The 27,503-nt window shown below is 41.0% G+C and overlaps 1 pseudogene; it reads left to right on the forward strand.

The window, feature by feature from the left end:
• Positions 1–1,664: 1,664 nt before the first annotated feature.
• On the forward strand, positions 1,665–27,421 carry LOC149874459 (uncharacterized; annotated as a pseudogene).
• Positions 27,422–27,503: the final 82 nt, after the last annotated feature.

Here is a 27,503-nt window from a genome sequence, read left to right on the forward strand (position 1 = left end):
AGCTGTTTGTGCTGCTTGAGCCTAGAAAACTTACCTAGCCCCTACTCACAGTTCAAGGAAGAGCTGTCATTATGGATGGCATTTTGTTCAAAGGCTCACAACTTTAATGAATACTTTGTGTCTGTGTCCCTGCATACAAATGGTGGTCACCCACCTGGTTGGATACTGGTCTGGTAGTCGGATGCATGTGTGCGCGTGGGGGGGCGACTGACAACCAATGGTCAATGTTGAACTGGCAAGGGAGCATTTAGAGCTGTTGAATGTCTTCAAGTCAGCAGAACCAGATGGACTGTAACCAGAGAGTGCTGAGGGAATTGACTGGAGTTATTGTGGGACTTTTGGCAGAGGTATTTGAAGACTCATGAAGCTTGGGGTCCCGGAAGACTGGAAACGGGCCAATGTGGTACCAATCTTTAAGATGGGGAGGAGGGAGAATCTGGGAAGCTATAGGCTGGTCAGTTTGACCTTGATACCAGGTAAAATTTCGGGGGGAAAAAAATGATCAAGGAGTCCATTTGTGAGAGACTGGAAGAAGGCATGAGGCTGAAGGATAGCCAACATAGTTTCATTGTGGGCAACCTTGTCTCCTTCTATGATCAAGTAACAAAGTGCTTAGATGTGGGAGATGTGGTTGATGTCATATACTTGGATTTTAAAAAGGCCTTTGATATGGTCTCCCATAATGCTCTTATAAAAAAACTGAGGGATTGTGGGCTGGCTGAGTCCACAGTCAGGTGGGTTGGGAACTGGGTAAGGGGTCAAACCCAGAGAGTGTTAGTGGATGGGTCTGTATCGGCTTGGTGGGAGGTGGCCAGTGGTGTCCCACAGGGTTTGGTTCTTTGCACCACACTGTTTAACATCTTTATCAATGATTTGGATGAGGATGTGGGGAGCACGCTGACCAGGTTTGCAGACAATACTAAGTTATGGAGAAAAACAGTCACAGTAGGGGATAGGATATGGATCCAAGAAGACCTGGATAAGCTGGAAAGGTGGGCAGAGCAGAACTGGATGCAGTTCAGTAAGGATAAATGCAGAGTGCTTCATCTGGGGAGAAGTAGCTAGTGACATGAATATAGGTTAGGAGGAGATGTCCTGGCCAGCACAATGGCTAAAAGGGACTTCAGGGTTATGGCTGATCACAGGATGAACATGAGCCACCAGAGCTAATAGCTTACTGGGATGCATTAGCTTAGGGGTTCCCAAACGTTGTGATACCACAACCCTGAGTGTTGGATGGCAGTGGCAGGGGATGGAGAGCTTACACATGGCAACTGCTACTGCCATCCACTGGTCTGCACCGCTGCTGTGCGCCACTTTCCCATGTGACTGTGTGTACCCCATGGGAAATTTGTGTCCCCCTTCTAAGTTGCTTGAAACCCCCCCAGGGGAGTCTCAACCCAGTTTAAGAACCCCTGCATTAGCTGTCATAAGTGGAGCTAAGGAAGTGATAGTTCCTCTCTACCTAGTGTTGGTGAGACCCCCAGCTGGAGTACTATGTTTAGTTCTGGGCACTGAACTTCAAAAACAACATGGAGAATCTTGAAAGGGTCCAGAGAAGGGGCCACAAGAATGATTAAGGGCCTGGAGGACAAACCTTATGAGGAAAGACTAAGGGATCTAGGACTGTTCAGCCTGGGGAAGATGAGACTGAGGGGGACGCGATGGCTGTCTATAAGTGTGTAACGGGTGAATATCGGGAGCTGGGAGAAAAACTTCTCACTAGTGTGCCCCAGGGCAGGACAAAGATCATTGGCCATAAACTGTTAGAGGGTGGTTTCAGGTTGGATGCAAGATGGATTTCTTTTTACCGTAAGGGTAACCAGAATGTAGAATAGACTTCCCAAGGAGGTGGTGCAGTGCTGAACCTTGGAAGTCTTCAAGAGGAGACTGGACAGACACCTTGCTGGGATCATTTGATCTCAGCAGTATTCCTGCCTAGAGCAGGGGGGTTGGACTCAATGTTCTTTTGAGGTCCCTTCCAGCCCTTAATTTCTATGATTCTATGACTTGTTGTTGCAGCACTGCTAAAGAAAGACATGTTAAACAGAATACATGAGGGGCATCTAGGCACCAAAAGATGCAAAAGGAGAGCAAGGGGTGCTCTATATTGGTCCAACATAAATAATGACAAAATACTCTGTAAAGGCTTGTACAATGTGCCTAAAATACAGATCACTGCAAAGAAGTCTCCTGATGGTCATGGAGGAGCCTGTAGCACCATAGTATCATGCGAGTATTGACTTGTTCATGCATGCAGGAAAAAATGATGTATTAGTGCAGGATTCTCACTATCCTGAAATTGCACTGCTCAGAAGTGCAATAGCAAACCATGTCATAACTCACATCAAAGCCATTTTTGCTAGACACAGGATTCTACAAATTATGAGACCAGATGAGACAACTCAATTCAACTGTCTTGAGTTTAAACAGTTTGTAAACAAATATGGATTTCATCACAACACTTCAAGTCCTAGATACCCACAATCCAAAGGTCTGGTGGAAAACAGAGTACAAATAGCAAAGAAATTGTTGAAAAAAGCTACAGATTCACACACCAATGTGTGCCTGTCACTCTTAAATTACTCTCATATTGCAGGACAACACCCATGAAACGCAGATTGTCTCCAGCAGAAATGCTGTTTAACAGGAAACTCAAAACCCGGTTGCCAAATCTTTGTTCTGACAAGTATCATCAACAAAAGCACAATTTGAAAACATTTTTAAAAATTTGAAAAACTCAAACAAAAATGGTACTATGACAGAGGTTCCAAGGAGTTATCATAACTGCACAACCAAGATATGGTGCTTATTTCAGATGGATGAATGTGGAAACAAAAAGCACTAGTTTTCCATAAAATAGCTCCCAGATCCTATAAAGTAGTCATACTGGAATGACAGGTATTATGAGCTGCAAGTGTCCTCTTAAAGGGGAGAAAAGCAGCAGCATCACAAGATTCACCAAAGTAAACAAAGCTAACAACAAAGCAACAGAAATGATAGAGGAGATTGAAAATAACACAGAAATAGAGACATCTGAGCAGAGAAACAAGAACTGAACCAATAAAGATTAAGAATGCAGAGAAACTTAGAATATCACTTAAAGCTAAAAATCCAGCAAAAAGACTAATAAAGACCTGTTAAAATGTGCTTTAACAATGGGTTGAACTAAACTTCCAATGTTAGTATTACATCAGGATATATTACACGTAAAGGGGGAAAGATACGTGTATAACTTTAAGAGTGTTTGTATCAGTTGTTATATTGGTCCAGGGATTGTAGGAGGGAACTGAAGGGAACAGCAGATCAATAGGCTAAGAAGGCTCTCTGAATAAACAAGCTTTATTGTTCTATAAATTTAACTCCTTGGTCTTTTGAGAATAACACTATGTTATTAACAGGGCCACCTTGTACAATTCTAAGATGTTCTGCCTGCCTGACTTCTCCACTCTCCTCCCCACAGTTTTCAAACTGTAGGAGTCAAAACTCTAGAGGAGATATCGAGGGTACTATGAAGAAATAGGTCATGTGAATTTCAAGTGGTAAAGAACTGGATTTCAGTCTCATTTTCACAAAAACATCCCCAGAAGCATAGTGTCTGCTATCATAGTGTTGGGCTGTTAGTTTAATAGCGGACCAGAGAAGAGTACTAACTAGCGAGTCAATGGGCTCATCTACACGAGACGCTTAACTTTACATTAGCATAGTTTACTGTGAAGCAAGCATGTACGTCTAGTAAACCTCCCTAATACGGAGTAAATTTGCTACCTGCAAATGCAAGTAGCAAATTTACTCAAGATTAGTAATGGTGCTGTAGCGCTTGTGAAGATGCCTGACTGGGAGCAAAATCCGTTCCTGGTCAGCTATCCACCAGGAGGTGGAAAATAGCTTCCTGGCCCTGGGAGCTGCCTGCTGTTGGAGCAGGCTCTGCCACAGAAACCCGGGTGGAGACTATGTCTCTCTGCCCTGGAAGCAGGGAGCTCCAAGCCATCTGCTCTGAGATCTTGATTGGGGAGTGGGGGCTGGGAGACCCTCATCTCCCAGCACTAGCTCTGCAACCATGGGGTCGCTGCTGGGAGTTGGGTATCTCCCAGTACGAGTTCCACAGTCTCAGGGTTGCTGCTGGGAGATGCTTATTTCCCAGCCTGAATTCCACAGTTACGGGGCTCGGGCTGGGAGACCCTTAGTTATGACCCTGGGACCCAACCCCAGACTGGGGGGAAAGCTTGTGCAGCCTGGAGGTGGCAGGGGACTGTCCTATTTCAGGCAGTCCCCATCCAGCTCTGGGCTGCAGATGTAGACTTCCTTGTGCGGCCTGGGGCTGGCTGGAAACTGTCCCAGTCAGGGGTAGGTCCCAACCCTGTATCCCAATAAGGTGATAAGGCACAGGGTTAGAGAGGGCTGCAGGGGTGTGGTAGGTCCCAGCCCCCTGCCCTGATCTGCTGCCCCACTGATGCATCAGGATACAAGGACTGGGACCTCTCCCCTGCAGCTCTTTTCAAGCCCCATGACCCTGATTGGGGAGCCAGGGCTAGAAGCTCCCTGCTGCCAGGACTGGGACATTGTTCCCATTCCAGCAGCAGGCAGCACCCCAGGGCTAGGAGACAGCTGTCTCCTGGCCCAGTGCTCCCTGCCAAGCCCGTGGGCTAACACCTGGGGGAGCCTGGAGCTCCCCTTGGTGGTGGCAGGGATCCATTGTAGGGCTGCAGGGAACTGGTTGCAAATCTTCTCCCTAATCCTCACATGTGTAGACACCACTCCAAAATGCTTACTTTACAGTAGCTTACTGCACCATAAATCTAGAGTAAATGCATGTGTAGATGCACCCAATATCATCATATGCTACAATGCTAATATTTTTTGAAAACCTTCTCAGCCAAATAAAAAGCTGTCCCATCCTTGCTCAACTTGAAAGCTCTGCTGGGATGACAGTACAAAGTTGCAGATCAGATCCAAGATGTGCTACATAACTGAAATTTCCTTTAATCCTACTTCAAGAAAAAATGACTGAAATTCCATCAACGTTATACATTTGTAGCAGTGCCCCAGCATACTGAAACGGATTGGATCATTGCCATAATCATTCCAGAAATATCGCGTACTATAAATGCATCAGCTCTTCGCAGAACCATATTACAGTCCAAATTTCTTCACATTTACACCTGCTATTATTTAAATGACCCACTGAAATTCCCTGAAACATGGCACATTATTACAACGGAATGTTCAGCAGGAAAATCAAATAGAGGACAAAGGGATATTACAATCAACAAAACTTAAAACACAATAGAAGGGGGGGAAGCCTAATCTATTCTTTGGTTTCAACCCTCTAAATATCAACATTAAATCATTCCTACCCAGGTAACTGTGATCTGCAGTATTAAGCAGTACAGATTCTGCAAGGTGCAAGTACATGCTGATGAGTGAAATCCACATTAAAGTCCATGCCAGAATTCCCAGTGACCCCCATTTAGGCAGGAATTCACCCAAAATTTAAGTTTTACAAAAGCCTGCCAAGATAGAATGAATGTCAGCTAAGGAAAATTTATTAGCTTCCCTTGGGGAGACAGCCATAGAACAAAATACAGGATAAATATATTGCAAGTCCCATTATGAAACAGTGAGTTAAATTCCAATAATACAGACTATTTCTATTTTACCCTGTACACACAAAATAAAGGAGGACCCCAGCAAAATTTCTAGCTGCTTAAAGTCTTCCACAACTGAATAAGTCCTACAGGCTTCAGATTATACTGCCAACAATTATCTTCGCTATTATCTGGCCACTAAATCCTATTTAGATACAGCTCATCAGGAAAACTTCATAAAAAACACAATGTCTGACCATGCAGGTCAAGCAAAATCAGAAGTGCTCCATAATTTATCAGGGAAGAAAGCCACTAAAAATGTTCTGACAACACTGAAATGTCTCTTTCTAACTTTTTTTGGGGAAAATGATATTTTTATTCAGAATTTAACTTTGTACCATAATAATACAAAATAGAAAATCCAAACAAAACAGTTTAACTGAATCAAAAAGATTTTCCTCCCAGAAATTTCTGATTCATTACAATTCAGAACAAGATCAGATTGCAATATCTTAAAAGCCTTTGTGAATCAAAATTTCCATCCTCCATAGAGCTCTATTGTTATACCTTCTTTTCTGGTTAATAAATCTTCAGCCAGCTAAGAATTCACCATGGCCTCTGGGACACTCAGATTATTTAAGAGACTGACCCCTCAATATAATATTATCCTTCTGCGTCATTACTACATCTGAATTAGACTCCTGCTGGACAGAGAAATGATTTCACTTTTAAAACCTGTGAAGTTAAAAAAAAAAAGATGACCTTTATATAGGATTAATAGCTATATAATAATAGTCACATTTTATACTGTCCCACATAACATAACAATAAGTTTCATTTAATTACCCAGTTGATTTATATCAAATATTAACAATTTATTATTTTAATGGTTTTATTAAAAGCCCTATTTAGCTGTAGTACTTATATTTACACACTCAAAATTATATGGCAGTCCTTTACACTGCTATACATACCAAGAAAATTATCATAGTATAGAAATCAGAACAACTAAAGTAGACATATGGGGAACCATTGGTTGCTTTGGTCCAGATAATATCCGATGCAAATACTAAAACATGCCAAACGTCTTCCAACTGGTACCACATTTTTCTGTTTGTTATAGCAGTGCATTTTTCATATAATTCTATGTGTGCTAAGCACTTCAGTAGCAAAACAAAGATTTCTAATACATTATCTGTAGAAAATTACTTCATCTTTAGTACTTAGCCAATAGTGTTTTTTCAAGATGGGATTCAAAAGCTAACATCCCAACACTTATATTTTGAAAATCTCCCTGCGTGGGAAGAAATGTAGGTTAGATCTGGTTGGGAATTCTTCAGTGTCACCTCCTCTCCTCCATTTCCTCCCCTGCACCCTGACTCCCCATTCAGAGGATGCCACAGTATCAAAAGTGAAACTTTTCAGGAGAAAGTCTCAGTTTGACAAATCTGCCAATTCACATTTTGAAGATGGTCTTAAAATTACTATACTGTTTAATTTTTACATTTTCAAACAGAAAATTACTTCTCCAGTTAAAAAAAATTGTTTGTTGTTGACAAGCTACAGTGATTATATTTATGAAAATAACAGGTGTTGAAACCCAAACACCGTCTTTCACAACTACTCAGATGCAACATTCTCACATTCTTTTGTTTTATTTTTAGCTAGTGAAACATTTTGAGATTTTATTTTATTGCAATTTGAAATGGCAACATTTTAGAAATTGCAAACCTTTTCAGAGGATGGAAAAACAATTCTCACAAAGGAGATAATTGCATCTTGTTTTTCATATTCTCCCAGACAACTACAGTTCCTGAACAGGGTTTCACCAAAAATTAATAGGATGTTCCACTTCAAAAGTTATTTGCTGTAGTATTCCTTAGTTAAATGCCTGCAACTTAAATATGCCAGACAACTTTACAAGAAGCTAGTCCTGACATTCAATAAAACATCACTGGGTTAGGTTTTGGTTTTTTTTACATTTATTTTCATTTGCTTTAAGAAACAACAACCTTATAGATAGCAATGATGCTTTCTGTTAAATCAAAAACAGCTGCCATCTCTTCTGAGAACCAATGACTAAAACTTCATTTAACTATGTGAAATCTAAATAAGTGGACCTAGATATAGCTCTACATTAAGATTTTATCTTGGAGTAGTAGAAGCATTTCCACTTGCACATCAAACATCAAACCACTTAATCTTTGTGCAGAAATGTAAAGAGAAATCAACTCTAGAACAGAAAGTAATCAGCTCCAGAAAAGAAAGTAATTCATTTTCTATACATCTTAGAACAAAAAGGAATTTCCATGACACAAGACAAAGGTTACCACACCAAGCCCTGTAGCTTCTATCAAATACTTGAGAACTGAACCGCGACAACATGCTATATTATTATAGAACAAATATACTACACCTACTATAATTGTGAGAGCCAGGAAATACAGAATACTGTTTAAATTATGCACACAAACTTTATGGAACAGCCTACCAACCGATCATCTCCTTTCTGCCAGTTGATGCATATTAATTTTATGCTCTATTGCTTCAGCTGTTATTTCATCAGATTGTTTACTGCTGTTTAAGGTGTGTTACTTCCCCATGGAAAGAAACATTGCCACTACAGAAGTGCACACTCAATTATTGAAGACATGTTCCATAGCCAGCTCAGAATATATTCCCTCCTCCAAGATTAAATACAAAAAGATTGTGACTCCAGGGTTTTAACCTGTGTGAATGTGAACCTAACGTGATTGCTGCATTTCCCCCCACTCATACAAATATCTTAAAGACTACGAAAGGAAAAAAAGTTTCCTGTTACATAGGATATAATACTGATTTAGGTTATGCTTACACACTTTTTGAAATGAGGAAATATGTTTCTTCTTAGGAAAACTAAGGACCAGGAAAAGTGACATGAACCAGGCAAAGAGCATGGGTAGACTCTCTAAGTCTTACCCCTTGCAGCTCCCAGAATGGCTTTATGGTTTGCTGGACCTCAAGGAAGAACTCAGATTTGTTTGGAGAATTCATAACAGCAAGCACATGACTGAAATCCCCACAATAAGATCACCACAAAACACATTACAAACAGAATCTTTTCCCCTGTAATCCAGGCTTCTATCTAACCTAAAATAGTTGTAACCTGGACATGGACAAGAAGCAAGTCAGTTAACTGTGCAAGACGTACATACACACCCTTTTCAGAGTGATAGTAGAACCACAAATCAGTTTAGAAAGAAGAGGTTATATAAACCAGTTCTATCTTTTCAGCCTGTCACACAAATAGAATCAATTTGTTTTCTAGCCTCACCAAGAATTCCAGCATACAGGGTTACTACAGACCTACAAGCTTCTCCTTTGTCCCCTTCAAGATGACCTAAGGAGAAAATAAATAAATATACAACTGGGTGGCAGGATGAGAGCTTCCTACAGCATTCATAGAGAACCTCACTGAAAAAAGCAGGTGTCCCTGCTTCCTAACTTTGCTTTGAGAAAGATTGTAATTAAGGGGGAGAAAACTGCTTAAAGGTCCTGTAATAATTATTATGGAGAGAACGCGAGAGGAAAAGCTTAGACACAATTTAGGTCAACGGGTTCTTTCTTTTTCTTACCTTACTCTTTGAGGGAGTTGCATTGTTTAAAACCTCACAAAGGAACAATCCACTCAGCCTCCACAAATGTATGATGAGACACGCTGAGCCACTGTGAGCCAAGAACACCTGAAGCAATCTTTGCCTGAATGGCTCACCCGTGGAGACCAATAGAAAGTGTTATCTCATTGGATGTCTGGGGTAAGGGTCCTTGCAGAAGCATTAAAGCCAATAATTTCAAATTCTGTCTGGTCAAACTAATTCTGCAGAAACCACAAACACACCAACCACCTTTACTGCATCAAACATTCGCTTTGGATACTAAATTTATTTTATTACGTTAGAGAAGATATGCTTACTGGTATCAAAAGACATGGAGGAAATTGGTAGCACTTTATTAAGCTTTTCAACTAGAACTAAATCATTACTTCCAGAGGAAGTTCTCCACTAGAAGTGTGCTATCAGTTATTAAACCTATTAAGAGTGTAGTACCTGCTCAAGGAGCATAACCTGTCATTTAACTTTTGATTTAATTTCCTTGTGCAATATTTCATTGCTACCTTCCCTCCCCTTTGCCACCTCAGAATATAGATTCATGGGAAGGCTCCTTTTTCAGGCCAGGTTTGCAAATACACTAGCAACATTGAACAGTGATTGTCTTAAAAGTAACAGGCCTCTCAAAAGAAAGAAGGAAACAGAGAGAGGTTGAGAGACATTTTTAAATGCATTTGCTATCTTAGGAATCGTATAGAATGATTTTTGAAAAGAATAAGGTGGAATTCTTCAAATATAAGGAAAATTCTTATTAAGAGATCCTTTTCTTATGCCAAACGTAAAAATGCTCCTATTAAAGACAAGACAATTCTAGTGGACTGAACAGGGTACTTGCAACAGGAATGCCTCAGTCCTAATCTCATGTCTGACCATGAATTAGTGGTTAACCAGGGTAAAAGTCATCTAGCATCTCTATCTCCAGCTTGCATTTATAAATATATTTACCTACTTCATGCATGGGTAACATGCTCAGTCTACTACAACATATACTTCAAAACACTGTATAAAACAGTAACTTTTACAGGATAAACCCCAAACTCTAATCTTAGTTTGAATAGTAGGAAGGATTGTCACTTTTCTAGGTTTGTATGGTAACCAGCGCAATGTGTTCTCAGTCTCAATTGTATTAATATTTAGCAAATAATATTTAGCAGTAGCAGTAAAGACTACAAATGGAGATAATGTTGTGTTAAACAAAATGCATAAAACACAGTTGAGCTGCTGCTTTTAACTGTTACGCTTCTTCATATATTTGTCCCTCCTTGTTTTCCTGCACATTTCTTGCCATTCCTCCCCGATGTCTTCCTGACCAAGTTATTTGATCCTCAATTCCCTTCTCTCCCTCAGCTTTGCATCTCTTATGTTTCCTCTTAATTCTCCTATTCCTTGTTGCAAAATAAATGATGTCCATGAAAATTACTGCATAAGCAAACGCTGTTGAATCAGCAAGACCCAAGTTTAATATTATTGCTAAATCACTTGTCTTTTGTTATGTCCTATCTTGTCTATAGATAGCCTGTGCAGATCATAAACCCACTGAAGCAAACCATACTGTTGAATAGTTGCCTAGTTTATTATAAGCAACATGCATAATTTTCTCTGTTATCATTTATGGCACAATGCATCTCTCAGCTATGTTACATTCATAGAAGTTTAGCAATACCAGGAAACAAAGTTTGAGGAGGTTACTCATGTAAAATGATAAATACTCCAGGCATAATTCATAATCCCACTAAGTTTACACTTAAAGTCAAAACTCATATTTCAGCATTTTGCAAAGCCAAAACCAAGCTAAACATCTTGCAGGACTGAATGCTTAGTGCACAATCCTTCAAGATGCTGAGTCTCTCTCAATTGTAGGTTGTCCTTTGCTCCCATCAACTTGGTATCTTGAAGATTTGGCCTTTACTTTTAATTTTCAAGACTGGTTTATTTTTTGTCCTTCCAATGCTAATCATGCAAAGCAATTCTGACACAAATTTCTTATTGGAACAGAATTAAATTTTATTCTGGAAAAGAGCAGAGCAAAAACATTTTTCCTTGCACAACTCCTATGCAGGTAAAATACAACCAAAATGTCTTCTTGCTTTGGAGAACTACAGTCTCACATTTTATATTACTCTGGCTGAAATACTCAATGTGTTATTCTTAGAAGAAATACCTTTTACAAGAAATTGGAACTAACAGCGATATACAATCTCTCTGGAATTGTGGGGGAAAGAAAAGATCCAAACACAATAGAAACTTAAACCTGCCTTACCAGTTGGCAGAAAGGAGAGACAGTTTGCAGCAATCACAGACAAAATGGCTTTCTTAGGGCTGCTGCACCTTGTTTCTCCAGAATTTAAAGAGCCACCTACCAAAAAAGTTAAGAGGGCAATAATTCTCTAGTAATTAGGTGGTTGCAATATAATTTGAGGCATTTCTATTTTTTTGTTTCCCTTTGCTCTTAGGGGGTCTGTAATTAAATCTAGGTTCTCTTTGTATTTATGTTTTATAACCATTGCACCCTTCATTCCCCAAGTATGTGGTACCTCACATGTAATACAGCACATGCCAAAGTCCTTATCCTCCATACAACATGCATATGCCTCCAAGTCCACAGTTTATGTAGACCATTTACTTCAAACCTGTTGAAGTCCCCCTGTGACATTTATAAAAGTTTCTACTCTGAACCTGGTGCATAGCTCCACAAGATCAAAAGCCAGGCTACTGATCTCTGTGAAGTGTGTTGACTGGAGTGGGGGTGGGTGAAGTGATAGCAGCTCTCCTCTATTCTCAGGGCTTATCCTCCTACACAGGAAGCAACTGAGATCTTGAGCCCCTTGATATGATGTTATAAAATCCTCTTTATAAACCCTCCTTTAAAGCTGGATAGTTCTTTTGCCTTTGCTACTGTCATTGGGAAACTGGCCCAGAACCTCACTAATTAACTTGCTGAATTCTCTTAGTCCAGCCCTAGCCTTCCTGCCCTGTTACTACCTTACCATAATTTCTCCACCAAACCAGAATATATGTTACTATTTGGTTGTTAAACCAGCATCTTATATATTTTTCAACTACTCTTCTAGTACATAATCTTCTGTGAAGAGGGACCATGATTTCCTTCATCTCATATTTGAGCTCCGAGCACTTTTATTTCATTCTGCCCTTCCTGCCTATAGTGGTCTTTATTTTGCTGATCCTGGTCCTTGTGGTGTAACCTCCTGCACCATCAATGGAGAAAGTACTGCTTAATCAAGGCATTTTAAAAGAAATGTGGGTCAGGTAGCAGCTCACTGATCATGCTAGAACTGCTCTATTCAGCATCTAGCAGTAGAAGCAGTGTTCTCCTTCATCTAAGTTGTTACTGTGGAGAGATGTTCTTAAACTCTGATCTATGGAGCCCTTGAAGGTGGTCCTGAGGAAGGTGGTTCATGCTGACACCTATTTATTTCCAGTTACTCTGTTTCAGTGATTTAAGTAGTTCCTAACTTTACTTTGCTATATGAACAGCTGTTATAGTAATTGCCAAAAGGGCTTGTGTAATCACAAGTGGGGAAAAGAGCTAGTTATGGAGTTGAGAAAGAGATGTGTGGTTCACAACAAAATCTGTGGAAATGATTTGTGTTATAAAATTTTAGAGCCTCCTTACCTAGCAAATTGCCTGTTCCTTGGTTCTCCCCCAGTTCAGAATCAGCCAGTATCTGAACTTACAAAATTCTTCTGTTTGTGAAAAATTAAATAATGTGTCCTAACTTAGCTTTTCTTGGGGGCCCTTGTTATTACTGGACTATCAGCCAGCACATAATTACATAATAGACAGCAGTGTAGTAGCCTCACCTTTCTCCACTACATGGTTCTCTATACATTGGGATGATTTCTGATCATTTTGGTAATAATACAAGCCCTGTTTTCCCAGAAACCTTTCAGTTTTGTAGGCCCAGCACACTGTCACAAATTCCTGACAAGTACCCAAGCTCCTGGAGAAAGAACTGTCTATGCACATTGCAGTCAAAGTTAGACCCGGCAGCTGGCTTACCTTTTAGGTGTACTGATGTTCAGGGTGAAGCTTTTGGTTTTACCCCCAAAAAAGAGAAAAAGGAGAAGAAAGTCAGTGATATCAATGGCATGCCTTTCTTATAATGGGTGAAAATATATCATTCATAGCCTTGAAGACCACAGGTATGGCTATATAAGTTACATTTAATAATATATAAATTACTTTTGTGTTGCTCTGGTTTGTAAAATAATCCCCTTCCTTTTTTTTGTTGTTTTGTTGGTATTTCACTTTCATTCTCTCTTTTGTTTTGGGATCATTTTCATTGTATATTTTTCTCCTTTCTGTCATTTATTATATCTCCTGCACTCTGTTTTCTCTCTAGTTTAATCATTATTCTCTCTTTTTCTCCTCTTTCTCCCTCTTGGTGGCTCTGTTCTTTTCATCTCCTCTTTTTAGGTACATACAGACATTCAGGGAGGTTAGGAGGAGGTTAGATTCAGTTAAAAATGTCTACCCAATCTAAGGTAAATTGGGATGGGGGCTAGCAGAGGGAGGCTTTGGAGTATTGCAGGGCAAGCAGACTCAGGGGGGTTAGGAGGGACTGGGGGAACAAGTGGGGTCTGCAGGGGAGGTTAGGGATTGGGGGAGGTAAGTGGCATCTGTAGGGGAGTTTGGGGGGGCAATGGGGTCTGCAGCTGGAGACTGGGGGGACAGGCAGAGTCTGCAGGGGGGTGTTGAATGGCACTGGTAAAACCAGCACCGGATGTGGCTTGAGAGGTTGGGGGGGGGGGGAGGCTGCACTAAGAACTGTACAGAAGTTCAGGAAAGATCAATTTAAAAATGGCCAACCTGATCTACCCTCTTGGAGGTAGGGTTATCCTAGATAAGGTTGGCCATTTTTAGACTGATCTAACTGTCCTGAGCTGCTGTAAGGTTTGCACTTAGATCCACCTAATTAGTGTAAGGTCTGCACCTAGGCGAACTAAGTTAGAGCAGGTAGCCATTTTTAATGCGTTCTAACCTCCCCAAATGTTTGTACCTAACCTCTATCAAATAAGCTACGCTTCTTTCTATTGGCTATATGGTCATAGTACGAAGATTCTGTTCTGAATACTTTACCTTCACAACTATATTGTTTTTAGAGGCAGAATATTAGAGCCCAGTGAGTAAGTCCATATTTACTTTTTCTTTATTGTGTATCGTAATTTACATAGGTCACTGACATGCTGTCTATGTGAATGGAAACCACATTCCATGCCTCTCATTCTCCATATATTGTCCCTCTCCTTTGATTCACTTGAAAAAAAAACAACCCACTATTAGTATCTTGGCTGAGGCAACTATATGAACGTATTATTTAAGAGAACTATTCAAAGTGTCTGTTGGTGCCTTGTGGGAGTTGGGATACTGCTGCTATGGAGCCACCTAGAGGTAACTAGGCTTATAACTTGATGGTATGTTTGACAGATGTCTCATAATTGCTGTTGTGGCCCCCTACAGAATGTGGTGTGCATTATATACCTGTACAATGCAAAATGTCTTAACTGGGAAGAGGTACTCTGTTAAATTAATAACTGCACAGAGAGCGTGGGTGAAGACAAATTTATTTTCATCTTGATTTGTGATGTAGATTAACAGCTAGTTCCAAATGAGCTAGCTCAGGTATTGGAAGCAGCCTAGTTTCTCAGCCAATCAGATTAGGCCACATAGGGCACACAGGGGGTCCTGGGGGCCAGCCTGCCTGCCCGAGGCTGCTCCCCACAGCTCAATGTGCTGTGGAGGGGCTGACTGGGGCACAAGGATGCCTCAGCATGGGCCTAGCCAGCAGGCAGCTTCAGGATTGAAGCACCCTTATGCCCTAGCCAGGTGGTTAGCATCTACATGTGCACTGCTACACGCAAAAAAAACTCCGCAGAAGGAGTTTTCAAGTACTTACAAGTACTACCCTGTTGCGGAGTTTATTAGTTTTGTGCATTTTAACACAGTGCACAAAACTGAGAGACTGAGATACATACTGTGCAGTTAATTAGTCAGCAGCACAGTGAACATCTTGTGTAGATGTGGCCACAGAGATCCACCCTATTGGGCCTAATTTGCTTCCTTTTCTATACTACCTTGTCGTGTAGATATGCTTCAAGTGTCCCAATAATAGTGGTTACTAGAGGAAACAGAGCATCTTCAGAGTTGCTGCACCATGAGGCTGGGCCTGAGTTTGCTGGCTGGTATTACCCATTGAATTCCCACAGAGAAAGGTGTAACTGTCTTATAGTTTTTAGCAAAGACTTTATATTATTTTCTCTTTTCTGTATAACTGCCGCGCGGCACTCTCACATTTATGTAACCTTGAAGTAGACTGTTAATCAAAATGAACGCTTTGTACTTCTCTCCACTGGCATTAAGCTACACATGCGCATTCTGTAAATTTCATTTCTTATCTAAAAGTGTCATTTTTGTAGAAATGAAACTTATGTAGAAAATCTGCCTAGCAATAATTATGTAAAAGAAAATTATCCTATCTGTATACTATAGTTAGTGTCATAGAGGCAGTCCAACAAACATTTATAAAAGAGGCAAAAAGCAGGAAGCAGCAGAGACGACAACTGGAAAACTCTGTGGGCCTGATCACCCCGCAGACCGGTTCTCAGCCTCCCCGCCTGGGCGTATCCCAGCGAAGATAAAGGCCTCAGAAATCCGACAACTGACAACGATTCACTGTGTTACAGTATTGCTTTGTGTTTCCCAATTATGAGCCGTTGACCAGTTCTGGGACTTAAGGAGCCGGCAGCCGCACCTAGCTTTGGACTTGTTCCACTGTTGGAACGCAAGGGCTGGCTCTGGAACCTCGTGAACCAACGGACACCGTATAGATTAAGAGACACTAACTACTTACTCTAAGTCGTCTACTCGTGCCAACTCGGCGAACCTCGAGGGCGGCTAAGAGCTACCTCAATCCCGCCCCACAAGCCGCGCGCTCGCACAACTCCGCAAAGCCCGCAGCTCCCCTAAGCGGTGCCGGAGCCGCTAGCCCGGCATTTCACCACAAAAGGGATCATAAAATATGCAATACTTAGATGAGTGCCTCATTTTTGCCTTCTGCTATCCGTATCCCTAGTCAGCAGAACAGACAAAAGTAGAAACCAAGTGTGATTCTAGAAGCATGATACTAAATCAGAGGCTAGTTTATTTATCTACCAATTACATCAGTTTTCAGGCCTCATGACACTTTATTACTTTTTTATTACATCCCATTTCCTGGATTCAGGTCAATACAATGACCTACAGCTTTTTATTTAAAAAAAAAATTGTGTGTGGACAATATTGACATTTTGAACCCTAAAGGCCTGGGTATTAAGGGAAAAAAAAGACACAAAAAAGTATTATTTTAAAAAACACACACACAAACAACCGCAATTTGTGAATATTAGGAGCCTAAATCCTATTGTTGAGCATGGGGTTAACAATACTACTGTGTTGTGATCCTCTAGATCAGTGAGCTATCTCAGGTACTGGAAACAGTTTAGTTTCTCAGCAGGTCAAATCTGGCTACACAGGGCACATTACACGTGCCCGTCTACACCTTTCCAAGGGGGTGACTTATTAGACTTAAGGCACCTCTCAGAAAATGCCAGCTCTTAGCTTTCACTCATTTCTTTTGACTACAGAAAAATATACTAAAGCAATTCTTCTCTTGCACAGAAATCAGACCACAACAGGTCAGAATGATTTAGACCCGGTGAATTCCTATTTGAAATCTCTATGTTGTGGATCATGTGAAAGTGTTCGGATCCCTGATTGTGCTAATATTGTATGTGACCCTTAAGAGGATCTCACAACTACCTGGTTGAAAAAAATTACTGTTCTAGGTGCTTCCCATCACTGCATCACTAAGCAGGTGATGATGGTGCCCAATAAAATATGACACACACTATTAAATTTCAGATGTGATAGCAAGATTTATTTCAGTAACAATATATAGATAACAATAGATAACAAACCATATCTTTAAAGACGGGACTTTTGCTTTAAGTAATGAATTTGTAATAACACCAACCTTTGAGAAAGGGAGAGGTAAATTTGACTTTGAGGAGAGTGTCTTGTACAGAGGCATGAAGATGGGTTTGGTGAAGAGGTATTCAACTACCATTTGTATCAAGGTTAAGCTTTAAAGTGTTGAAATATGCCTAAGACTAACTCGACATTCATTGTGGATGAATAGACAGTATGTGAACATAATATATATTCTAGGTTTGAAAAGACAACCTTTGAGGAATGATACTGATAAACATGTCCAGATGAAAAGAATGACAAAGTGACTAAAAATGAAGAAGTGCAAATCTTCCAAATTTTACAAACACAGCCACATTTTATATCTTCTCTCACACTATCAGAAATAAATTTATGACCCACAGATCCTGCCCCATATTGCAACAAAGCATCAGATCATACTGGTTCTTTGGACCCAGCCATAAGCAAGTATTCAAGGGTGGATTCTACTAATTAGCTTCAAAATAACTTTTCATAGATTTCATAGACATTAGGGATGGAAGGGACCTCTAGAGATTGTTGGGTCTAGCCCCCTGCTTAAAGGGCAGGAAGTCAGCTGGGGTCAGATCACCCCAGCAAGATAAGCATCTAGGCATTTCTTGAAGGTATCCAAAGTAGGTGCTTGCACCACTTCTGAGGGAGAGTTTATTCCAGACTCCGGCGACTCAGGCAGTAAAGACATTTTTCCTTGTGTCCAGTCTAAAACAGTCTTCCAGCAGTTTGTGACCATTAAGACTGAAAGGTCCCATGCCTCTCAGCCTCTCCTCATAAGGCCTGCTCTGTAGACCTCTGATCATGCACGTGGCTTTTTTCTCTGGACTTTCTCAAGCTTTTTCACATCCTTTCTAAAGTGTGGAGCCCAGAACTGGATGCAATACTCGAATGGCATTATTCATTATGCTGCTCCCTTTACCAGGTTTCATCCTTATCCCCAGGAGGTTGTGTGGAGCTTTTCCTGTTGACAACACACAGCCCTTGTCCTGCAGGATTTGTTTCTGAAAGGACTTGTGGCCCCTAATGTTGCTGTGGCTGGGGTGGAATAAACCTCCAAATCAACTTCTACATTTTCAGTTACTTTAGGGCAGATTCAGTAAAATATCTTGTAGTCTGGCAGAAAGCATAAAGGTGGGTAAGTATTGGAACCAGTTATCTAGAGAGACTGTAAAAGTGCCATCTTGGGAAGTTTTTGAAGGTAGGTTGGACAAAAATTTGGGATGGTTTAGATGGGTATGATCCTGACTTAAGTCAGAGGTTGGACTAGATGACTTTCTGAGGTCCCTTCCAGTCCTGCTTTTCTGTGATCCCATGAAAAATTACCTTGTTCATGCGCAAGGGTAAATTCATGTATTCCAGATGCCATTCCATACATAACTTCATGTATGCCATATGGCTTATGATTCTTTTGTCTTTGAACTACTACCCTTATGGCTCACTCACAGCATCTTCACTCAGAACAAAATGCCAATAAAATTAAGAACAATCTGACTGTTTAAACAGATTGGGCAGATTGATGGAAAGAAAATAGATTGGGACAGTATGACCATCATAATTGTGCTGTAAGTTATATTTGGACTTCATCTGGAGGATTTTGTTCATGTCTTGTGTGTTTTATGTTAATCTTCTCTCAGTTTTGATTTTTTTTAAAGTATATTTGTTGCAGTTGGGTCAACTGGTAATGTATTTCATCTTGTTTAGTACTAACAAATCTGAAAGTGAGAACTGTAATTAGGAAGGGCATTCTCTCTTTTGAACATAGGATGCAAATCAGAAGTGAAATCCTTTATTGAGTAGTGGACATCATGAAATTGGTGGAAGTGCTTTATATAAAGCAGAATTTGTCATCCTAGAGGTTTTCTTACATATGGTATTGCAAAGGGGCTTGTCTGTTTGTCAACCAGAAGGTAGCATGGGTCCATTCTTAGGCACTCAGCTGTGCTTAAGACATTTTTATCTGTAGTTGCATTTGTAGTTTTCTGGATTATGCTGCATTTGTATAAACAAATCTATATTAGGGGTTTGCACTGATGTCATTACATTAATGTAGTCATACTGGTGCAAAGTACTTTACTGTATAGAGGGGCTTCTGAGTCCCTGTGGTGTTATAAATCTGGCAGTGTCAGTACTACTACTACTAATAAAGAAAGCTCTGAGGTTTTCTTTGATCATGCACAGTAAAACATTAAGTTCCTTTTTCTTCAGCCCATCGTAGATTTTTGGGACCAATGTCTGTTTAGCATAATTTTACATGTTCCTTTTCTTTAATCAGCACCCAGTGCTAGGGTGGTTGCTATGATCGCTCTCATAACAGCTGTAGACTATACAGAGAAGGTCAGAACTAGCAGCAGGAACAGCAAAGCTGTTTCTTGACAAAATAAAAACATTGCACCGTTCTGTAGACAAAAAGAGGTAATAATGTATAATGAATTCATGTATAGCAATGTGCTGTAGCTTCCTTATTAAGTAGAACTTCCAAACTAGGCAGGAGTATTTAGTAATTTCAAACAAATATTACTAAATATTTTATCTTAAAATCCCTAGCAGGGACAAAGCCAACAGGGCAGCAGGGTATATGGTTTCTTACACAGCAGCAGAAATAATGATATTCTGTGCTAGTATAATGATAAGGTTGGGACAAACATGAAAGTGATGGTGATAAGGACAAAGATGGATAATAGGGCACATTGCAAACAAAGGAAGGACTACAAAACATTACTGTCAAGGAAGAACAAGCTTAACCTGACTCTCACCCCAGAGTAACAGTCCTGCTAATACAAGACTGTTGTAAGAATGGTAAACAGGAGTTACTTTGACCAGGATAAAGCAAGCTAACTGTGACAGATCCTCAAGGGGGAAGTGGGTAACCCCCAAAGATATTGAATAGGTGGTTTTCATATGGGGTCTGACTTATGGCTTTAGACTGGAACCACAAGAATCCCATGCATTTTATCTGATGCCCACAATTAATTTTAATTTTACTCTGAGAGACAAAATAAAGTTTGATAGGTAAGAATCGTGTGAATCAAAGAGAAGCCTGGTCAGCATACCCACTGCCCAATAAGTATATTTAAAAATACTATCTTGAGTAAGAATAAATACACAAAGCCTCCCAGGGAATTTTTTCTCAACACATCCCATGAGGAAAAACCTTGTTTGCTGCAATAGCCAGCAAACATAAGACAAAAGAAAAAGTATCCATATAAGTGTTCCCTGATGACTTTTGATCACATCATCTCACTCCTCTTTCTGCGAAGAGGCTGATCCCTAGATATATTTGGGGCAATTATATTGGGGCAAATAATTTATTAGGGGGTTTTGAAATGCTAATAAAATAGTCCTCTAGAAATGCAGGGAAATGGACTTGGGGGAAATGGACTCATGGATTCATAAATCTGTGAGATCCATAAATCTGGCAACATTTTTAAAAAATTTAAAACCAGTATTTTTTTTTGTGCCCCCCCCCCATTCCCACTGTGCCAGAATCTTTGTCTGATTTTCAGCCTAAATTTATTCACAGCCAATTTATATCTATTTGCTCTTGTGCCAACATAGTCCTTTAACTGTACTTTTGCCTCTGCTTTCTTGCATTTAGCAGAGCTGACATCCTCTGATACATTTCCATCACCTCTGTGGTCTCTCAGGGGCAGCCAGAAGGCCTGCACTCCCATGTTTTGTCAGGGGCTTTGGCAAGATAAGCCTACTCTCTCCATCTAAGTAGCTGACTGAACAGAAGCAGCATTGTCACTTGTCTTCCCATTCAGTTTATTGTTAGCCCTATCTCTGCCAGCTGTACTAGCCCTTCTTTGGCTCTGTTGCACCGAAGGTTGTACTGCAGTGCTAGGGACTGTTCTAGTAAGCAATCAGGTGTTGTTTTACCATATGTAACATTTATTTTCCCTTTATTCCTGAGCTCTTTTGCTCTAAACGCCTTGCAAAGCCCCCAAACGTTTTTAGTCTCAAGCCAAAATACCATCCTTTCTTTAAAAGTGCTCTCTACCTTAAGGGTAGCATGTTAACCTTTTCCATCATGGAATAGACAGGAAACTGGCCACCACCACAAGAACCTCAGAAAGCAGTGTGCACCACAGAGGGACAGTCGGATCCATGCTGCAGGGCTCTTCTGCTTAGCAGTACAGTTTAGGTTATATAATACTACACTAACAGAAGGAGAACATCATACCTAGTATTATTTCCTGATACAGTAATGTGTCCTGTAGATGGCACTGTTCCCTTACTATTATTTCTTGCAAGTGAGACATGGTACTTACATGTTATATTGCAGAAATTATGTTTTTTCCTTGGGACATGTTTACTTTGTGCATCCTGAGCAGCAGACAAAAAACTATATCTTTTTCAATGCAATATTAAAAACATAACAGTGATAAACATATTAAAATAGGGTTTGAGCTTATGCTAGTTACTGTGTGCACCAAGCGGGTTGTTCAGTTTTAATGGGATATCTTTTTTTTTTTTTTTTGGTTCACTGGACCAAAGACATGGCTGTATGTTTCATTTGAGGTGGAAGAATTCCTTTCTTACTGAATAGAACAACTCCCAGAAGCCAGATTTAAGATATCCACCTACTCTTAGGAAAACATAATCCTGGCAGAAATGTCACTGGACTTAAGCGTGCAAAGGTACTTTAAAAACAAAACAAGCCAAAAAAAAATCCACCCAAAAGATGGGATATTAAAATAATGTTTAAATTGGTGAGAGAACAGAGGAATTAATGAAGGCATAAATTAAGAAACAAAGAAATGTAAACACATGTGTCCTACTTCAGGCCGGCAGCCTTTGTTTGATCAGGCTTTCACTGGAGATGCAAAGCTGGCAAGTACCCTGTAAATTAGACAAGGAGGATTTTTCCTTCTGTGTTCTTTGCAGCTTGACATCTCAGTAAACAATGCTACATAAAGTTTAACAGAAGATTACAGGAAGTGAAGCATTACTCTGTAGTAGGGTGGTATTTGCATGGCCTCATATTATTTCAATGAACAGACATGGCAGTGAGGGCGTGACAGAGGTACACCACTGTAAGGGTGGCGGGGAGATTTACTGCAGTGCAGCTAACTCCAGTCTAAGTGCTTCCTCTGTCTTCTCCTAACTCACAGTAAGTGAAGCTAAACTGCAGTAATTTTACCCACTGTTTTCTTCAGAGGGTAAATCACTGGAGTTTCATTTCACTTTGTGTGGGTTTGGAGCAGAATAGATGAGACAGATTAGTTGATGATTGCTCCTAAGTGGTAACTCCCTTCTTTCCCTTTACACTAGTGCATTTTTCATGCCCTGAAACCTCTAGTTAATGTCACCTCAAACTTTCTTTTAAAAGCCTCTGTTTAAGTTGCTTTTAACTTTGCTTGCCCGTAAGGGTTCAGACTCGACAAACTCACTAAGTTTTTTTGACTTATGTGCCTCAGATTATTTTATATACCTGAAATATTGGTTCAGCTGTTTCCAAGAATGAAGCTGGGAAAAAAATAGGTAATTCTTCTGAAGTTTTCCAGCCATTTCATGGAGGAATGCTAGAGCCTCCATCTTTTAGATAAAGGATATATGATAATGCTAGGGTCATAAGGGTTTCTTTTATTTCTCAATGAGTACACCCAGGTAGTTAGTCATGTTAGTCTGAGTCAGGCAGACGAAAAGTCAGGTTGGCACCTTAGAGTAACAATGTGCCTTGCCTTCTGCCTGATTACAACATGAATATTTATTCTGATTTGACCAAATAAGACTTCAAGCCAAGGTACAAACACTATACTTTTACTAGTAGAAAAGATTGGAAACCAGTCTTTACCCACTCCAGAACCGAAGTTTGGCATACACAACTGGTGTAAGCTCATAATAGATTAGAAGTTCACCACACACAGCCTGGTTTACAAATGGTGGAACCTGGTCTAAGGTTTTCCCCCCACTCCAAGGGCGAATGTGTGTTCTGTTCGCTGATCTAAACTACGCCGTATACAGAAAACTGCTTAACTTAGATTGATTATTCCACCTCAGGCATTTGAATGTCTGTACCTAGCCCTAAAGCTGTCTTTCAACATTTTTTCAGTAGACCTAATAATAGATTTGCTGTTAACATTTTCCAGCATGCCTCTTGCATTGAGCATGCTGTCCTAAAGTGCCCCTTTATAGGTCACCTATGCTGAACACCTCTCCCTACAGCAGGGGTCAGCTACCTACAGCCAGTGGGCTGCATTTGGCCCATAGAGATTTGATCTGGCTCCCAGCAGCTTGGGAAATAAGCTGCATGCTACAGCTACTATCACATCCCTAGGGTCTTCCAAATTCAGTTTACTTCCTTTGTTGCAGTAGAGGCCGCCCCAGGGTCTTACTACTTGCATCTTTCCATCTGTTCCCACTGCAACATCTACTGATTGCCAGGAGGTGTGTGTGTGTCTGTGGGGGGGAGAGGGTGTGCATGCTCAAAGATTTGTGGTCTGCTGTGGGATCTAGGTCACAAGCAGTGACCCATGGTGGCAAAAGGTTAGCAAGCCCTGTCCTACATGTTTCCCAGAACAGGTCCAAATGGTGAACAGGCAAAGCTGCAAAACAGCCTGAGGAAAAGATGTATTGGGCTAAAATAAGAAAAAAAATCTGAGGTCTTCTAGGGGCTAATGTTACTAATTTTGTGCATTTCAAAAATCCAATTCTCATTATTGAGCAAGACATTATTTCTTAAGACTGACAAGAATCAGGTTTGCCATTTACTGAAGAGAGAAATAATGGAGCACACATGAGCTTTTTTACATACCCAGAATAGACTCCAACTGCAAGGTCCAACTCATCTTGTCAGCACCTAAATAGAACCTGGGCCAAACTTGGATACCTAAGTCACAAAAGGCACTTCAGATCAACCCCACTCTGTCAGCTGCAACACTCCTTAGGCATCTAGATACATTAGGTGCTTCCATTTTGGATTGTAAATGTAATTCACTATCTTAAGGTAGGTTATTACATCTGTTCAGAAGCAAATCTGACCAATAAGGTGCCCAACACTCATCTAAACTGTATTGTGACCCATGTCCTTTTTGAAAGGTGCCAAAACTCCCAGGAGGGTTGGGTCCCCTTCAAATTTCCTGCGGAAGCTGGGCCACTGGGCAACCAATAGGTCAAGATTATTGAAGTCAAGAACAAGAAGAAGCTAGGCAAAGGAGGCTAAGTGAGCCGAGTTCTAGCCTGCAGTTCTTGTAGGAAATACTTTGCAGGGCTCAATGCAAGTATCTTTTCCTACAGAAAGTTTTTTAGTTGGATTCTAGAAGCATTTTTTCACCCCGGGGAAGATACTAGTCTGGGCCTAGCAGACCCTGAGGACTGCTCTCTGGTTGCCAATAACATTTTCATTTGATTAGGTGAGTGTTAGTTCTTAGGTTAATTGCTATAGCTTCTGAACAATTTTGTAGCTAATATGACACACTGCTTCAGGAGAAAATAAGTCTCTGAGCTGGAGGGACTGAATGGTGGAGCCTGAGGGGGTAGGGGAAACTGTGGTGTCAAAGTAAAGACTGTTTGTTTGGAGTCGAGCATTCTGCTGTGCTGTTTGGGATGTTGGCACTGACCCCCTTCTCCCACCACTTTTGAAGAGGCAACACCCTCTTCCCAGGAGCTGAACAAAGGAGCTCTCTGAGATGGAGATGCTATGGATATCCAGGGGGCAAGCCAAAGACAAAAGCCAGGGTCTCAAAGCCAGAGGCTTGCTCCTCTAGAAGCCACAACAGAGCTGGTTTCAGGGGGTCCTTCCAGGGAGAAATTGGACAAGCCTTTTTGGGGAATCCTGAGGTAGCATTTCTCCTGATTCTTTTCTTATGTCAGGTTTTTGCCCACAGCTATGTTCCAGACCTGGGATTTTGCCACACACACACATCCTGGTTCATCCAGTTTTAGTGTGACATCTCTCACATTTTAGTTCCAGTCCAGTCCTAGCCTTCCTGTCCAATTTGTCTGGTTCCATACCCAATCAGAGAAAACAGCTCGTCCTCTTATCCAACCAGTCCCAGTCTTTTCCATTTTCCTTTTTACTGTTTCTTCTGCCAGGGTCATAGTTTCAGACTGGTCATGGACACATTACTTTTGCAGCACTTGGACAGTGGACCAGGCCTACCATTGCAAGTACATGGAGTTTAGGGATAGGGGACAGAGTGAACCCCTCCTGAAGAACCTGGGCAACTGACCAGCAAAGAGTGCCAGAAAGCAAGAAAGCAAGCAAGTAGGACCTTGACTCTTTAGCCCTCTGAGAAGGACACTGCCCTGGGACAAGGAAAACTAGAATTCTGATACCTGTTTCCAGGACCATTTACACATTACATAGTCATTGGTTAAAAATAGAAATAACCCTGTCATCAAGATTTAAACCCAAGTCCTCCAGGGGAATACCCTTCCACTTGGCTACAGAATCATGCTCCCTCTTGCTTCTTTTGCTTGGGTTCATCTATACTGTGGCACGTACTGGCACCAAGAAAACAGGCAACCCTCACTTACACCTCACACCTCCAAGTCCTGCAGCACACTCCAGACCCAGAATTCTGTCAGTCAAGCTATTCCAGGCTTAACTTCAGTGCTCACTTCCAGGCTTGAGCCTGAGTAGACTGAAGCCCAGAGCAGCCTCACTGGCAAAATCCCAGGTCTGGAACATAGCTGTGGGCAAAAAGTACAGAGTATGCTCATACCCCACCAGTGCTAGGACGTGTTGCAACAATAGCATAGATCAGTCTCTTCTGCCCTGGTGGATCTTGACCTTGTGACTGCCCAGTAATTAAGCTTCTAAAGGAAGGGTAGAAGACCTCACCCCCACCCACCTGTTGCTAGGTGGTTAGGGGACTGGGAGGCAGGAGATCTGTACCTGTGTCTTCTCAGGCTAATGATTTTCTTATTTCCTAGGAAAGTAATCTTACCACCAAGCAAAAGGTGGACAGCACCACCTCTCTCCTCCCCCAGCTCTGTTTGGATGGCACACATGCATGGTCTATGACAGCCTAAGGAACTAGGAATTTTTGGTGCCTTCCAGCATTGACTTGGATCAAAATGGCATGTAGGCCTGTTCAATAGCTTATGCTGAGGAATTTGGGATCTTACTCATTAAGATATATCAGTGACATCTTCACCATTTGGACTGAAAACCTGCAATCTCCGAGTTCCATCAGAAATTCAACAATTGTCACTCCTCCATTGGACTATCTCTTGAAAACTCCCGCATCAACATCTCCTTTTTAGGCACTATAATCAGTATCCAGGATGGTAAAATACAAACCACCATATACAAGAAACCCACAGACCAACATACATATCTGCACAGAAACAGCAATCCCCTTAAACACACCAAGAAAGCGATAATATACAGCCAAGCCCTCAGATACCACCGAATTTGCACTGACGAGAACACCTATGATTGCCACTTCACAAATCTCGAAAAGACTTTCACTCAACAAGGACACTCCTCCAGAGAGATAGATTGCACTTTTGAAAGATACACCCAGATACCATGTGAAGAATTGCTGCAGTACAAAAGGACACCCCCCCACAACCATGAATCGCACACCACTAGTTATGCTTTATCACCCCTCCCTGGAACCTATATGGAAAATCCTCAAACAATTGCAACTCATACTAGAAGATCCAATTCTTAAAGAGATCTTCCCAGAATCACCCATTATAGCCTTCAAACAAGCACTGAACCTCGCTAACCTCATCACCAGAAGCAAACTTTCTACGGCCCAAAACACACCGAATAGACCCAGACTATGCCACGACAAGAAACGTAAAACCTGTCAACATATTTCCACCACCTGCACAAATACTACACCCCACAACAGAACCATCACCATTCCTAGATCTTATAGCTGCACCTCCAGAAATGTAATACATCTCATCCAGTGCACCAAATGCCCTGACTGAAAATATGTAGGAGAGACAAAACAATAACTGCTCACCAGAATGAACGCACACCAGAAATCTATTAAAGAGAAGAATACTCATTTACCTGTGGGGTAGATTTCTCACAAGAAAACCACTTTCCCCAATCTCCCAGTTCTAATCAAAACGAGTTTATAAAATACCTTTCAAAGATAAGCCTATGAACTTCACTTTATCAATCTACTGGATACAACAAATCATGGAATAATACAGACATTGGATTTATGACACATTGTAACATGTCTGACATCTGACTCCCTAGGTACCTCTCCACTATTTACCAGCTACATTCATTCCCCTTTCCCCATTCCCTCAGCCTGTCTCTCACTCACTGAC

Source organism: Crocodylus siamensis, chromosome 1 (genome assembly GCF_052110815.1).
Source record: "Crocodylus siamensis isolate JL-2025a chromosome 1, ASM5211081v1, whole genome shotgun sequence".
Lineage (NCBI taxonomy): Eukaryota > Metazoa > Chordata > Crocodylia > Crocodylidae > Crocodylus > Crocodylus siamensis.